General features: G+C 42.7%; 11 non-coding genes and 4 pseudogenes across 11 annotated transcripts; all 15 read left to right on the forward strand.

Moving 5' to 3' along the window:
• The first annotated feature begins 564 nt into the window (after positions 1-564).
• On the forward strand, positions 565-683 carry LOC142514113 (5S ribosomal RNA). The gene has a single exon (XR_012810022.1). It is a non-coding gene; the product is annotated as a 5S ribosomal RNA (ribosomal RNA).
• A 682-nt stretch (positions 684-1,365) lies between these two features.
• LOC142516458 (5S ribosomal RNA) lies at positions 1,366-1,484 on the forward strand. The gene has a single exon (XR_012812251.1). It is a non-coding gene; the product is annotated as a 5S ribosomal RNA (ribosomal RNA).
• A 660-nt stretch (positions 1,485-2,144) lies between these two features.
• On the forward strand, positions 2,145-2,262 carry LOC142510484 (5S ribosomal RNA). Its single transcript, XR_012808594.1, has one exon. It is a non-coding gene; the product is annotated as a 5S ribosomal RNA (ribosomal RNA).
• A 645-nt stretch (positions 2,263-2,907) lies between these two features.
• LOC142510231 (5S ribosomal RNA) lies at positions 2,908-3,024 on the forward strand. The gene has a single exon (XR_012808356.1). It is a non-coding gene; the product is annotated as a 5S ribosomal RNA (ribosomal RNA).
• A 1,415-nt stretch (positions 3,025-4,439) lies between these two features.
• LOC142514621 (5S ribosomal RNA) lies at positions 4,440-4,558 on the forward strand. Its single transcript, XR_012810508.1, has one exon. It is a non-coding gene; the product is annotated as a 5S ribosomal RNA (ribosomal RNA).
• Positions 4,559-5,196: 638 nt separating this feature from the next.
• On the forward strand, positions 5,197-5,315 carry LOC142508306 (5S ribosomal RNA). Its single transcript, XR_012806526.1, has one exon. It is a non-coding gene; the product is annotated as a 5S ribosomal RNA (ribosomal RNA).
• A 678-nt stretch (positions 5,316-5,993) lies between these two features.
• Positions 5,994-6,111, forward strand: LOC142506758 (5S ribosomal RNA). Its single transcript, XR_012805038.1, has one exon. It is a non-coding gene; the product is annotated as a 5S ribosomal RNA (ribosomal RNA).
• A 664-nt stretch (positions 6,112-6,775) lies between these two features.
• Positions 6,776-6,894, forward strand: LOC142516034 (5S ribosomal RNA). The gene has a single exon (XR_012811849.1). It is a non-coding gene; the product is annotated as a 5S ribosomal RNA (ribosomal RNA).
• Positions 6,895-7,575: 681 nt separating this feature from the next.
• LOC142507188 (5S ribosomal RNA) lies at positions 7,576-7,694 on the forward strand. The gene has a single exon (XR_012805450.1). It is a non-coding gene; the product is annotated as a 5S ribosomal RNA (ribosomal RNA).
• Positions 7,695-8,318: 624 nt separating this feature from the next.
• LOC142512185 (5S ribosomal RNA) lies at positions 8,319-8,436 on the forward strand (annotated as a pseudogene).
• Positions 8,437-9,032: 596 nt separating this feature from the next.
• On the forward strand, positions 9,033-9,151 carry LOC142506399 (5S ribosomal RNA). The gene has a single exon (XR_012804693.1). It is a non-coding gene; the product is annotated as a 5S ribosomal RNA (ribosomal RNA).
• Positions 9,152-9,830: 679 nt separating this feature from the next.
• On the forward strand, positions 9,831-9,949 carry LOC142511435 (5S ribosomal RNA; annotated as a pseudogene).
• A 1,000-nt stretch (positions 9,950-10,949) lies between these two features.
• On the forward strand, positions 10,950-11,068 carry LOC142510653 (5S ribosomal RNA; annotated as a pseudogene).
• Positions 11,069-13,363: 2,295 nt separating this feature from the next.
• On the forward strand, positions 13,364-13,482 carry LOC142508837 (5S ribosomal RNA). The gene has a single exon (XR_012807039.1). It is a non-coding gene; the product is annotated as a 5S ribosomal RNA (ribosomal RNA).
• A 682-nt stretch (positions 13,483-14,164) lies between these two features.
• LOC142510954 (5S ribosomal RNA) lies at positions 14,165-14,282 on the forward strand (annotated as a pseudogene).
• Positions 14,283-14,336: the final 54 nt, after the last annotated feature.

The raw sequence follows: 14,336 nt of genomic DNA on the forward strand, positions 1-14,336 counted from the left end.
ATTTGGACAAAATTGTAGGCTAATTTGACTGTATACGGGAAAACGAACGAGACTCATTACTCCGCAATAAGCTAGCGAGATTTTATCCGAATTCCTTCTCTAAAACCCTCTAATTTGCAATTTTCCACTTCTGTTAAGCTTCCGTTTCCTCGAAAAATCAGCTTAGGAAGTAAGAAATTCGATTCCGGTTTCATTTTATCGTATCACAGGCATAATAATAGCTTTACATTCGCTATTTTCTTCTTCTTATTTTTTTTCTACTTTCTGGGAACATTTAGCGATTTTTGTTGTCGTGAGCCGGTTCTGTAAAGAAGGGTATGACGCAGATTACTCCGGAGACGGTTAACTCATTAAAAACAATTATTTCGACTGTTTTATCCATAATTTACGTAAACGATCGCGACACGAGGACTTCCCATGGAGGTCACCCATCCTAGCTCTGCCATTGCGCCAGAATGCTTAACTTCATGGTTCTGATTGGGCGAGAGCAGTGCCGCGTGTTGTCCATCGTCGCCTTCTCCACACGTACTCTTGGGATATAAGAATAAACATCCACTCAATGTCCGGTGCGATCATACCAGCACTAATTCACCGGATCCCATCAGAATTCCGAAGTTAAGCGTGCTTGGGCGAGAGCAGTACTAGGATGGGTGACCCCCTGGGAAGTCCTCGTGTTGCACCCCTTTTCGTGTTTTTCTATTTTTGATTACTTGTTGACAGACTATTTTCGGCTCAAATCATCTGAATCTCAATCGTGACCATATAAGACATGTGAAATCAACGTAGCTCGGGCACTGCGGATTTCGACAAAATTGTAGCCTAATTTGATTGTAAACGGGCAAACGAACGAGGCTCATTACTCCGCAATGAGCTGGCGAGATTTTAGCCGAATTTCTTCTCTAAGACCCTCTAATTTGATATTTTCCGCTTCTGTTAAGCTTCCGTTTCCTCGAGAAATCCGCTTAGTAAGTTCGAAATTCGATTTCGGTTCCACTTTATCGTATCCCAGGCATAATAAAAACTTTACATTCGCTATTTTCTTCTTCTTACTTTTTTCCTATTTTCTGGGAACATTTATCGATATTTGTTGTCGTGAGCCGGTTCTGTGCGGAAGGGTATGACGCAGATTACTCCGGAGACGGTTAACTCATTAAAAACAATTATTTCGACTGTTTTATCCATAATTTACGTAAACGATCGCGACACGGGGACTTCCCAGGGAGGTCACCCATCCTAGATCCGCAATCGCGCAATAACGATTAACTTCATGGTTCTGATTGGGCGAGAGCAGTGCCGCGTGTTGTCCATCGCCGCCAGCTCCACACGTACTCGTGGGATATAAGAATAAACATCCCACTCAATGTTGGGTGCGATCTTACGAGCACTAATGCACAGGATCCCATCAGAACTCCGAAGTTAAGCGTGTTTGGGCGAGAGCAGTACTAGGATGGGTGACCCCCTGGGAAGTCCTCGTGTTGCACCCCTTCTCGTGTTTTTCTATTTTGATTACTTGTTGACAGACGATTTTCGGCTCAAATCATCTGATTCTCGATCAGGACCAGAGAAGACATGTGAAATCAACGTAGCTCGAGCACTGCCGGATTTGGACAAAATTGTAGGCTAATTTTATTGTAAACGGGCAAACGAACTAGACTCATTACTCCGCAATGAGCGGGCGAGATTTAAGCCGAATTCCTTCTCTAAGACCCTCTAATTTGCGATTTTCCGCTTTTGTTAAGCTTCCGTTTCCTCGAGAAATCAGCTTATGAAGTCCGAAATTCGATTCCTAATAATAATAATAGCTTTACATTCGCTATTTTTTTTTCTTATTTTTTTCTATTTTCCGGGAACATTTAGCGATTTTTGTTGTCGTGAGCCGGTTCTGTGCGGAAGGGTATGACGCAGATTACTACGGAGATGGTTAACTCATTAAAAACAATTATTTTGACTGTTTTAGCCATAATTTACGTAAACGGTCGCGACACGAGGACTTCCCAGGGAGGTCACCCATCCTAGCTCTGCCTTCGCGCCAGAACGCTTAACTTCATTGTTCTGATTGGGCGAGAGCAGTGCGGCGTGTTGTCCATCGCCGCCCGCTCCACACGTACTCGAGGGATATAAGAATAAACATCCCACTCAATGTCGGGTGCGATCATACCAGCAATAATACTTCGGATCCCATCAAACTCCGAAGTTAAGCGTGCTTGGGCGAGATCAGTACTAGGATGGTTGACCCCCGGGGAAGTCCTCGTGTTGCACCCTTTTTCGTGTTTTTCTATTTTTGATTACTTGTTGATAGACGATTTTCGGCTCAAATCATCTGAATCTCGATCGGGACCAGATAAGACGTGAAATCAACGTAGCTCGGGCACTTGCCGGATTTGGACAAAATTGTTGCATAATTTGATTGTAAACGGGCAAACGAACGAGACTCATTAATCCGAAATTCGATTCCGTTTTCATTTTATCGTAATTCGGGCATTGTCGGATTTGGACATGTGAAATCAACGTAATTCGGGCACTGTCGGATTTGGACAAAATCGTAGCCTAATTTGATTGTAAAAGGTCTTAGCCGAATTCCTTCTTTAAGACCCTCTAATTTGCGATTTTCCGCTTCTGTTAAGCTTCCGTTTCCTCGAGAAATCTGCTTAGGAAGTCCGAAATTCGATTCCGGTTCTATTTTATCGTATCCCAGGCATAATAATTGCTTTACATTCGCTATTTTCTTCTTCTCATTTTTTTCTATTTTCTGGGAACATTTAGCGATTTTTGTTGTCGTGAGCCGGTGCTGTGTGGAAGGGTATGACGCATATTACTCCGGAGACGGTTAACTCATTAAAAACAATTATTTCGACTGTTTTAGCCATAATTTACGTAAACGGTCGCGACACGAGGTTTTTCAATGTCGGGTGCGATCATACCAGAACTAATGCACCGGATCCCATCAGAACTCCGAAGTTAAGCGTGCCGTTGAGAGTAGTACTAGGATGGGTGACCTCCTGGGAAGTCCTCGTGTTGCATTCTTTTTCGTGTTTTTATATTTTTGATTACTTGTTGATAGACGATTTTCGGCTCAAATCATCTGAATCTCGATCGGGACCAGATAAGACGTGAAATCAACGTAACTCGTGCACTACCGGATTTGGAAAAAATTTTAGCCTAATTTGATTGTAAACGGGCAAACGAACGAGACTCATTAATCCGCAATGAGCTGGAGAGATTTTAGCCGAATTCCTTCTCTAAGACCCTCTAATTTGCGATTTTCCGCTTTTGTTAAGCTTCCGTTTCCTCGAGAAATCCGCTTAGGAAGTCCGAAATTCGATTTCGGTTTCATTTTATTGTATTCCAGGCATAATAATAGCTTTACATTCACTATTTTCTTATTCTTATTTTTTTTTCTATTTTCTGAAAACATTTAGCAATTTTTGTTGTCGTGAGTCGGTTCTGTGCGGAAGGGTATGACGCAGATTACTCCGGAGACGATTAACTCATCTAAAACAATTATTTCGACTGTTTTAGCCATAATTTACGTAAACGGTCGCGACACGAGGTTTTTCTAGGGAGGTCACCCATCCTAGCTCTGCCATCGCGCCAGAACGCATAACTTCATTGTTCTGATTGGGCGAGAGCAGTGCCGCGTGTTGTCCATCGCCGCCCGCTCCACACGTACTCGAGGGATATAGGAATATACATCCCACTCAATATCGGGTGCGATCATACCAGCACTAATACACCGGATCCCATCAGAACTCCGAAGTTAAGCGTGCTTGGACGAGAGCAGTACTTGTTGACAGACGATTTACGGCTCAAGTCATCTAACTCTCGATCAGGACCAGAGAAGACATGAGAAATCAACGTAGCTCGGGCACTGCCGCATTTGGAAAAAATTGTAGGCTAATTTGATTGTAAACAGACAAACGAACGAGACTCATTCCTCCGCAATGAGCTGGCGAGATTTTAACCGAATTCCTTCCCTAAGATTCTCTAATTTGCGATTTTCCGCTTCAGTTAAGCTTCCGTTTCCTCGAGAAATCCAGTTAGGAAGTCCGAAATTCGATTCCAGTTTCATTTTATCGTATCACAGGCATAATAATAGCTTTACATTCGCTATTTTCTTCTTCTTATTTTTTTCTATTTTCTGGGAACATTTAGCGATTTTTGTTGTCGTGAGCCGGTGCTGTGCGGAAGGGTATGACGCTGATTACTCCGGAGGCGGTTAACTCATTAAAAACAATTATTTCGACTGTTTTAGCCATAATTTACGTAAAAAGTCGCGACACGAGGACTTCCCAGGGAGGTCACCCATCCTAGCTCTGCCATCGCGCCAGAACGCTTAACTTCATGGTTCTGATTGGGCGAGAGCAGTGCCGCGTGTTGTCCATCGTCGCCCGCTTCACACGTACGCGAGGCATATAAGAATAAAAATCCCACTCTATGTGGGGTGCGATCATACCAGCACTAATGCATCGGATCCCTTCAGAACTCCGAAGCTAAGCGTGCTTGGGCGAGAGCAGTACGAGGATGGGTGACCCCCTGGGAAGTCCTCGTGTTGCACCCCTTTCCATGTTTTTCTATTTTTGATTACTTGTTGAAAGATGATTTTCGGCTCAAATCATCTGAATCTCGATCGAGACCAAATAAGACATGTGAAATCAAAGTTACTCGGGCATTGTCGGATTTGGACAAAATCGTAGCCTAATTTGATTGTAAACGGTCTTAGCCGAATTCCTTCTCTAAGACCCTCTAATTTGCGATTTTCGCTTCTATTAAGCTTCCGTTTCCTCGAGAAAACTGCTTAGGAAGTCCGAAATTCGATTCCGGTTCCATTTTATCGTATCCAAGGCATAATAATAGCTTTACATTCGCTATTTTCTTCTTCTTATTTTTTTTATTTTCTGGGAACATTTAGCGATTTTTGTTGTCGTGAGCCGGTGCTGTGTGGAAGGGTATGACGCAGATTACTCCGGAGACGGTTAACTCATTAAAAACAATTATTTCGACTGTTTTAGCCATAATTTACGTAAACGATCGCGACACGAGGACTTCATAGGGAGGTCACCCATCCTAGCTCTGCCATCGCGCTAGAACGCTTAACTTCATGTTTCAGATTGGGCGAGAGCAGTCCCGCGTGTTGTCCATCGCCGCCCGCTCCACACGTACTCGAGGGATATAAAAATAAACATCCAACTCAATGTCGGGTGCGATCATGCCAGCACTAATGCACCGGATCCCATCAGAACTCCTAAGTTAAGCGTGCTTCGTCGAGAGCAGTACTAGGATGGGTGACCCCTTGGGAAGTCCTCGTGTTGCAGCCCTTTTCGTGTTTTTATATTTTTGATTACTTGTTGACAGACGATTTTCGGCTCAAATCATCTGAATCTCGATCGGGATCAGATAAGACGTTAAATCAACGTAGCTCGGGCACTGCCGGATTTGGACAAAATTGTATCCTAATTTGATTGTAAACAGGCAAACGAACGAGACTCATTAATCCGCAATGAGCTGGAGAGATTTTAGCCGAATTCCTTCTCTAAGACCCTCTAATTTGCGATTTTCCGCTTCTGTTAAGCTTCCGTTTCCTCGAGAAATCCGCTTAGGAAGTCCGGAATTCGATTTCGATTTCATTTTATCGTATCCCAGGCATAATTATAGCTTTACATTTTCTATTTTCTTATTCTTTTTTTTCTACTTTCTGGAAACATTTAGCGATTTTTGTTGTCGTGAGCCGGTTCTGTGCGGAAGGGTATGACGCAGATTACTCCGGAGACGGTTAACTCATTAAAAACAATTATTTCGACTGTTTTAGCCATAATTTACGTAAACGGTTGCGACACGAGGAATTCCCAGGGAGGTCACCCATCCTAGATCCGACATCGCGCCATAACGATTAAGTTGATGGTTCTGATTGGGCGAGAGCAGTGCCGCGTGTTGTCCATCGCCGCCCGCTCCACACGTACTCGAGGGATATAAGAATAAGCATCCCACTCAATGTTGGGTGCGATCATACCAGCACTAATACACCGGATCCGATCAGAACTCCGAAGTTAAGTGTGCTTGGGCGAGAGCAGTACTTGTATGGGTGACCCCCTGGGAAGTCCTCGTTTGCACCCCTTTTCGTGTTTTTATATTTTTGATTACTTGTTGACAGACGATTTTCGGCTCAAATCACCTGACTCTCGATCAGAACCAGGGAAGACATGTGAAATCAACGTAGCTCAGGCACTGCCGGATTTGGACAAAATTGTAGGCTAATTTAATTGTAAACGGGCAAACGAACGAAACTCATTACTCCGCAATAAGCTGGCGAGATTTTAGCCGAATTCCTTCTTTAAGACCCTTTAAATTGCGATTTTCCGCTTCTGTTAAGCTTCCGTTTCCTCGAGAAATCCGCTTAGGAAGTCCGAAATTCGATTTCGGTTCCATTTTATTGTATCCAAGGCATAATAATAGCTTTACATTCGCTATTTTCTTCTTCTTATTTTTTTATATTTTCTGGGAACATTTAGCGATTTTGGTTGTCGTGAGCTGGTGCTGTGCGGAAGGGTATGACACAGATTACTTCGGAGACGGTTAACTCATTAAAAACAATTATTTCGACTGTTTTAGCTATAATTTACGTAAACGGTCGCGACACGAGGACTTCCCAGGGAGGTCACCCATCCTAGATCTGCCATTGCGCTAGAACGCTTAACTTCATGGTTTTGATTAGACGATCCAATGCCGCCTGCTCCACACGTACTCGAGGGATATAAGAATAAACATCCCACTTAATGTCGGGTGCGTTCATGCCAGCACTAATGCCCCGGATCCCATCAGAACTCCGAAGTTAAGCGTGCTTGGGCGAGGGCAGTACTAGTATGGGTGACCCCCTTGGAAGTTCTCGTATTGCACCCCTTTTCGTGTTTTTCTATTTTTGATTACTTGTTGACACACGATTTTCGGCTCAAATAATCTGAATCTCTTTCGGGAACAGATAAGACGTGAAATCAACGTAGCTCGGGCACTGCCGGATTTGGACAAAATTGTAGCCTAATTTGATTGTAAACGGGCAAACGAACGAGACTCATTACTCCGCAATGATCTGGCGAGATTTTTGCCGAATTCCTTCTCTAAGGCCCTCTAATTTGCGATTTTCCGCTTCTGTTAAGCATCCGTTTCCGCGAAAAATCCTCTTAGGAAGTCCGAAATTCGATTCCGGTTCCATTTTATAGTATCCCAGGCATAATAATAGCTTTGTATTCGCTATTTTCTTCTTCTTATTTTTTTTCTATTTTCTGGGAACATTTAGCGATTTTTGTTGTCGTGAGCCGGTTCTGTGTGGAAAGGTATGACGCAGATTACTCCGGAGACGGTTAACTCATTAAAAACAATTATTTCGACTGTTTTATCCATAATTTACGTAAACTGTCGCGACACGAGGACTTCCCAGGGAGGTCACCCATCCTAGCTACGTCATCGCGCCATAACGATTAACTTCTTGGTTCTGATTGAGCGAGGGCAATGTCGCGTGTTGTCCATCGCCGCCCGCTCCACACGTACTCGAGGGATAAAAGAATAAACATCCCACTCAATGTCGGGTGCGATCATACTAGCACTAATGCACCGGATCCCATCAGAACTTCGGAGTTAAGCATGCTTGGGCGAGAGCAATACTAGCATGGGTGACCCCCTGGGAAGTCCTCGTGTTGCACCCCTTTTCATGTTTTTCTATTTTTGATTACTTGTTGAAAGACGATTTTTGGATCAAATCATCTAAATCTCGATCGGGAGCAAATAAGACATGTGAAATCAACAAAACTCGGGCACTGCCAGATTTCGACAAAATTGTAGCCTAATTTGATTGTAAACGGTCTTAGCCGAATTCCTTCTCTAAGACCCTCTAATTTACGATTTTTCGCTTCTGTTAAACTTCAGCTTAGGAAGTCCGAAATTCGATTCCGGTTCCATTTTATCGTATTCGAGGCATAATAATAGCTTTACATTCGCTATTTTCTTCATCTTATTTTTTTTCTATTTTCTGGGAACATTTAGCGATTTTTGTTGTCGTGAGCTGGTGCGGTGCGGAAGGGTATGATGCAGATTACTCCGGAGACGGTTATCTCATTAAAAACAATTATTTTGACTGTTTTAGCCATAATTTACGTAAACGGTCGCGACACGAGGACTTTCAAAAGAGGTCACCCATCCTAGCTCTGCCATCGCGCTAGAACGCTTAACTTCATTGTTCTGATTGGGCGAAACATGTGCCGCGTGTTGTCCATCGCCGCCCGCTCCACACATACTCGAGGGATATAAGAATAAACATCCCATTCAATGTCGGGTGAGATCATATTATTACTAATGCACCGGATCCCATCAGAACTCCGAAGATAAGTGTGCTTAGGCGAGAGCAGTACTTGAATGGGTGACCCCCTGGAAAGTCCTCGTTTGCACCCCTTTTCGTGTTTTTCTATTTTTGATTACTTGTTGACAGACGATTTTCGGCTCAAATCATCTGAATCTCGATCAGGGCAAGAGAAGACATGTGAAATCAACGTAGCTCGGGCACTGCCGGATTTGGACAAAATTGTAGGCTAATTTGATTGTAAACGGGCAAACGAACGAGACTCATTACTCCGCAATGAGCTGGCATGATTTTAGCCGAATTTCTTCTCTAAGACCCTCTAATTAGCGATTTACATAATAATAGCTTTACATTTGCTATTTTCTACTTCTTATTTTTTTCTATTTTCTGGGAACATTTAGCGATTTTTGTTGTCGTGAGCCGGTGCTGTGCAGAAGGGTATGACGCAGATTATTCCGGAGACGGTTAACTCATTAAAAACAATTATTTCGACTGTTTTATCCATAATTTACGTAAACGGTCGCGACACGAGGACTTCCCAGGGAGGTCATCCATCCTAGATCCGCCATCGCGCCATAACGATTAACAACATGGTTCTGATTGGGTGAGAGCAGTGCCGCGTGTTGTCCATCGCCTCCCGCTCCACACGTACTCGAGGGAAATAAGAATAAACATCCCACTCAATGTTGGGTGCGATCATACCTGCACTAATGCACCGGATCCCATCAAAACTCCGTAGTTAAGTGTGCTTGGGCGAGACCAGTACTAGGTTGGGTGACCCCCTGGGAAGTCCTCGTGTTGCAATCATTTTCGTGATTTTCTATTTTTGATTACTTGTTGACAGACGATTTTCGGCTCAAATCATCTGAATCTCGATCAGGACCAGATAAGACGTGAAATCAACGTAGCTCGGGCACTGGCGGATTTGGACAAAATTGTAGCCTAATTTGATTGTAAACGGGCAAACGAACGAGACTCATTAATCCGCAATGAGCTGGCGAAATTTTAGCCGAATTCTTTCTCTAAGACTGTCTAATTTGTGATTTTCCGCTTCTGTTAAGCTTCCGTTTCCTCGAGAAATCCGCTCAGTAAGTCTGAAATTCGATTCCGGTTTCATTTTATCGTATCCCAGGCATAATAATAGCTTTATATTCGCTATTTTCTTATTCTTATTTTTTTCTATTTTCTGGAAACATTTAGCTATTTTTGTTGTCGTGAGCCGGTTCTGTGCGAAGGGTATGACGCAGATTACTCCGGAGACGGTTAACTCATTAAAAACAATTATTTATACTGTTTTAGCCATAATTTACATAAACGGTCGCGACACGAGGACTTTCCAGGGAAGTCACCCATCCTAGCTCTGCCATCGCGCCAGAACGCTTAATTTCATTGTTCTGATTGGGCGAGAGCAGTGCCGCGTGTTGTCCATCGCCGCCCGCTCCACACGTAGTCGAGGGATATAAGAATAAACATCCCACTCAATGTCGGTTGCGATCATACAAGCACTAATACAGCAGATCCCATAAGAACTCCGAATTTAAGCGTGCTTGGGCGAGAGCAGTACTTGGATGGGTGGCCCCCTGGGAAGTCCTCGTGTGGCACCCCTTTTGTGTTTTTCTATTTTTGATTACTTGTTGACAGACGATTTTCAGCTCAACTTATTTGACTCTCGATTAGGACCGGAGAAGACATGTAAAATCAACGTAGCTCGGGCACTGCCGGATTTGGACAAAATTGTAGGCTGATTTGATTGTAAACGGGCAAACGAACGAGACTCATTTCTCCGCAATGAGCTGGCGAGATTTTAGCCGAATTCCTTCTCTAAGACCCTCTAATTTGCCATTTTTCGCTTCTGTTAAGCTTCCGTTTCCTCGAGAAATCCGCTTAGGAAGTCCGAAATTCAATTCCGGTTCTATTTTATCGTATCCCATGCATAATAATAGCTTTACATTCGCTATTTTCTTCTTATTTTTTTCTATTTTATGGGAACATTTAGCGATTTTTGTTGTCGTGAGCCAGTGCTGTGTGGAAGGGTAGCTCGGGTACTGCCGGATTTGGACAAAATTGTAGCCTAATTTGATTGTAAACGGGAAAACGAACGAGACTCATTAATCCGCAATGAGCTGGCGAGATTTTATCCGAATTCCTTCTCTAAGACCCTCTAATTTGCGAATTTCCGCTTCTGGTAAGCTTCCATTGCCTCGAGAAATCCGCTTAGGAAGTCCGAAATTCAATTCCGGTTCCATTTTATCGTATCTCAGGCATAATAATAGCTTTACATTCGCTATTTTTTATTCTTATTTTTTTTTTATTTTTTGGGAACATTTAGCGATTTTTGTTGTCGTGAGCCGGTTCTGTAAAGAAGGGTATGACGCAGATTACTCCGGAGACGGTTAACTCATTAAAAACAATTATTTCGACTGTTTTATCCATAATTTACGTAAACGAGGAATTCCCAGGGAGGTCACCCATCCTAGATCCGACATCGCGCCATAACGATTAACTTCATGGTTTTGATTGGGCGAGAGCAGTGCCGCGTGTTGTCCATCGCCGCCCGCTCCACACGTACTCGAGGGATATAAGAATAAACATCCCACTCAATGTCGGGTGCGATCTTATGAGCACTAATGCACCGGATCCCATCAGAACTACAGAGTTAAGCGTACTTGGGCGAGAGCAGTACTAGGATGGGTGACCCCTTGGGAAGTCCTCGTGTTGCACCCCTTTTCGTGTTTTTCTATTTTTGATTACTTGTTGAAAGACGATTTTCAGCTCAAATCATCTAAATCTCGATCGGGTCCAAATAAGACATGGGAAATCAACGTAACTCGGGCACTGCTGGATTTGGACAAACTTATAGCCTAATTTGATTGTAAATGGTCTTAGCCGAATTCTTTCTCTAAGACCCTCGAATTTGCGATTTTCCGCTCCTGTTAAGCTTCCGTTTCCTCGATAAATCCGCTTAGGGAGTCCGAAATTCGATTCTGGTTCCATTTTATCGTATCCCAGGCATAATAATAGCTTTACATTCGCTATTTTCTTCTTATTATTTTTTTTCTATTTTCTGGGAACATTTAGCGATTTTTGTTGTCGTGAACCGGTGCTGATAGGATCGATTAGGGGGGATAATCATTGAGCTACAATAGCTCGGTTCTTGAAATATTGAACACCGATGAATTAAATCGAGTTTGGTTAAAAACCAAGAGGAAGATACTCGAAATAATCCTTCGTAGAAACCGATTAAATATTTTGTAAACCATTTAAAATATATGCAAGTTGAATGAGTAAAAATATTCAGTTGAAGTATTTTATCAAACATTTGGTATACAATATTTTGATATTTGAAGAACACATAAAATGCTTCAACAATGCATCTTTAAAAACAGTGAAAATGATAAGCAAATGCAATAAACAAATAGACACGAATTTGTTTATGGATATTCGGATATTTCAAACACTCCTACGTCATCCCTTTTTCCTCTTGGGAAGGATCCACTAGAAGACTTTGATTTATACAACTACTTGTACAAACCCATTCTGGAAGGGCAGCACCCAACTAGAACTCCTAGCACTCAAGATTGTAGGCAGCACCTCACAATCAGCATATTCTTTAATGTCTCATATGCAAAGACTACATACACAAGTTTATTGTCTTTGTGCAAGACTCACTCAACTAATCTTTGAAGTTCAACTCTCTTGTATTTGTGTGAGTGATTGTGTGTGAGGAATTTATCATTTACAGTGTACATCTCAAATGTATCCTCACACAAGGGCTTGTGCTCTCAACAAGCTGATTTTTTCATGCTAACTGCCCATGCTTTGAATCCCCTTCAAAAGCTGTTGTTTGATCTTCAATATGTTGTATTTATAGGCTCCAACACTGATATATACGTTAGACACAAGAATATGACCGTTGGAAAGTTTCTGTACTGTTTCTGGAATTGCAACAGTAAAATTCGTCTTGCTGGACATTTTCCCAACTGGTCAACTCTGGTCAACTGGTCAACTCAACTGGTCAATCAGTTCAACTGGTTCAGTTGGTCTAGTTCAGTTGGACTGGTTCAACTGGTCTTCAGCTGGTCTGGTACAGTTTCAGCTGGTTCAGTTCAGCTGGTCTGGTTCAACTGGTTTTCAGCTGGTCTGGTTCAGTTTCAGTTGGTCAGCAGCTGGTTCAGTTCAGTTGGTTGGTCAGCTGGTCAGCAGTTGGTTCAGTTTCAGCTGGTGTGCTGAAATCAGCCTAGCTGATTTCAGTTTGTGCTGAACCAGTAACTTCATCCTCATTTATCAGCATCTTAAGCTTTGATTCAGACTTTGACTTCTGAAGATGATTTGTAGATCATCGTCTTATCTTTCCAACGCATACTGAATCGCTTCATTTCAATAACCGAGCTGAGAGATATGACCAAAATACCGCAGCTGCTCAAACTCAACTGATTGCTGTTTTCGTGTGATCATTTCGGTAATTGAGCGATCAGTTAGACCATCATAACATCCGATTTTGCCAAACTGAGGTGAAATACGATTTGTTTCGAATTGAGTTTTCTAATCAGTCCAGTTTGCGGATTGTCATTTTGATAATCCAGTTGAGAGATATCATCAAAATACCAAAGCTCGCCAGAAATTCAGTTTGTGCAAAATTCAGTTTCAGCTTGTTTCTTGTGTTTGCAATTTCACACTTGAGGAAATATGTTAGAAACACAATAACAAGTTTTGTAAACATCAAAATCAAGATTGCGAACTTGAAAAGTTCCAACAGGTGCTGTGCGAAAGGGTATGACGCAGATTACTCCGGAGACTGTTAACTCATTAAAAACAATTATTTCAACTGTTTTAGCCATAATTTACGTAAACGGTCGCCATGAGGACTTCCCAGGGAGGTCACCCATCCTAGCTCTACCATCGTGCCAGAACGCTTAACTTCATGGTTCTGATTGGACGAGAGCAGTCCCGCGTGTTGTCTATCGCCGCCCGCTCCACACGTAATCGAGGGATATAAGAATAAACATCCCACGTAATGTCGGGTGTGATCATACCAGCACTAATGCACCGGATCCCATCAGAACTCCGAAGTTAAGCCTGTTTGGGCGACAGCAGTACTAGGATGGGTGACCCCCTGGGAAGTCCTCGTGTTGGACCCCTTTTCGTGTTTTTCTATTTTTGATTATTTGTTGACAGACGATTTTCGGCTCAAATCATCTGAATCTCGATCGGGACCAGATAAGAAATGTAAAATCAACGTAGCTCGGGCACTGCCGGATTTGGACAAAATTGTAGCCTAATTTGATTGTAAACGGGCAAACGAACGAGATTGATTAATCCGCAATGAGATGGCGAGATTTTAGCCGAATTCCTTCCCTAAGACCATCTAATTTGCGATTTTCCGCTTATGTTAATCTTCCGTTTCCTCGAAAAATCCGCTTAGTAAGTCCGAAATTCGATTCCAGTTTCATTTTATTGTATCAAGGCATAATAATAGCTTTACATTCGCTATTTTCTTATTCTTATTTTTTTTCACTTTTCTGGGAACATTTAGCGATTTTTGTTGTCGTGAGCCTGTTCTGTGCGGTAGGGTATGACGCAGATTACTCCGGAGACGGTTAACTCATTAAAAACAAATATTTCGACTGTTTTAGCCATAATTTACGGAAACAGTCGCGACACGAGGACTTTTCAGGGATGTCACCCATCCTAACTCTGCCATCGCGCCAGAACGCTTAACTTCATTGTTCTGATTGGGCGAGAGCAGTGCCGCGTGTTGTCCATCGCCGCACGCTCCACACGTACTTGAGGGATATAATAATAAACATCCCACTCAATGTCGGGTGCGATCATACCAGCACTAATGCACCGAATCCCATCAGAACTTCGAAGTTAAGCGTGCTTGGGTGGGAGCAGTACTTGGATGAGTGACCCGCTGGAAAGTCTTCGTTTGCACCCCTTTTCGTGTTTTTCTATTTTTGATTACTTGTTGACAGACGGTTTTCGGCTCAAA

The sequence above is a fragment of the Primulina tabacum genome, chromosome 10 (genome assembly GCF_025594145.1).
Source record: "Primulina tabacum isolate GXHZ01 chromosome 10, ASM2559414v2, whole genome shotgun sequence".
NCBI classification, from domain to species: Eukaryota; Viridiplantae; Streptophyta; class Magnoliopsida; order Lamiales; family Gesneriaceae; genus Primulina; species Primulina tabacum.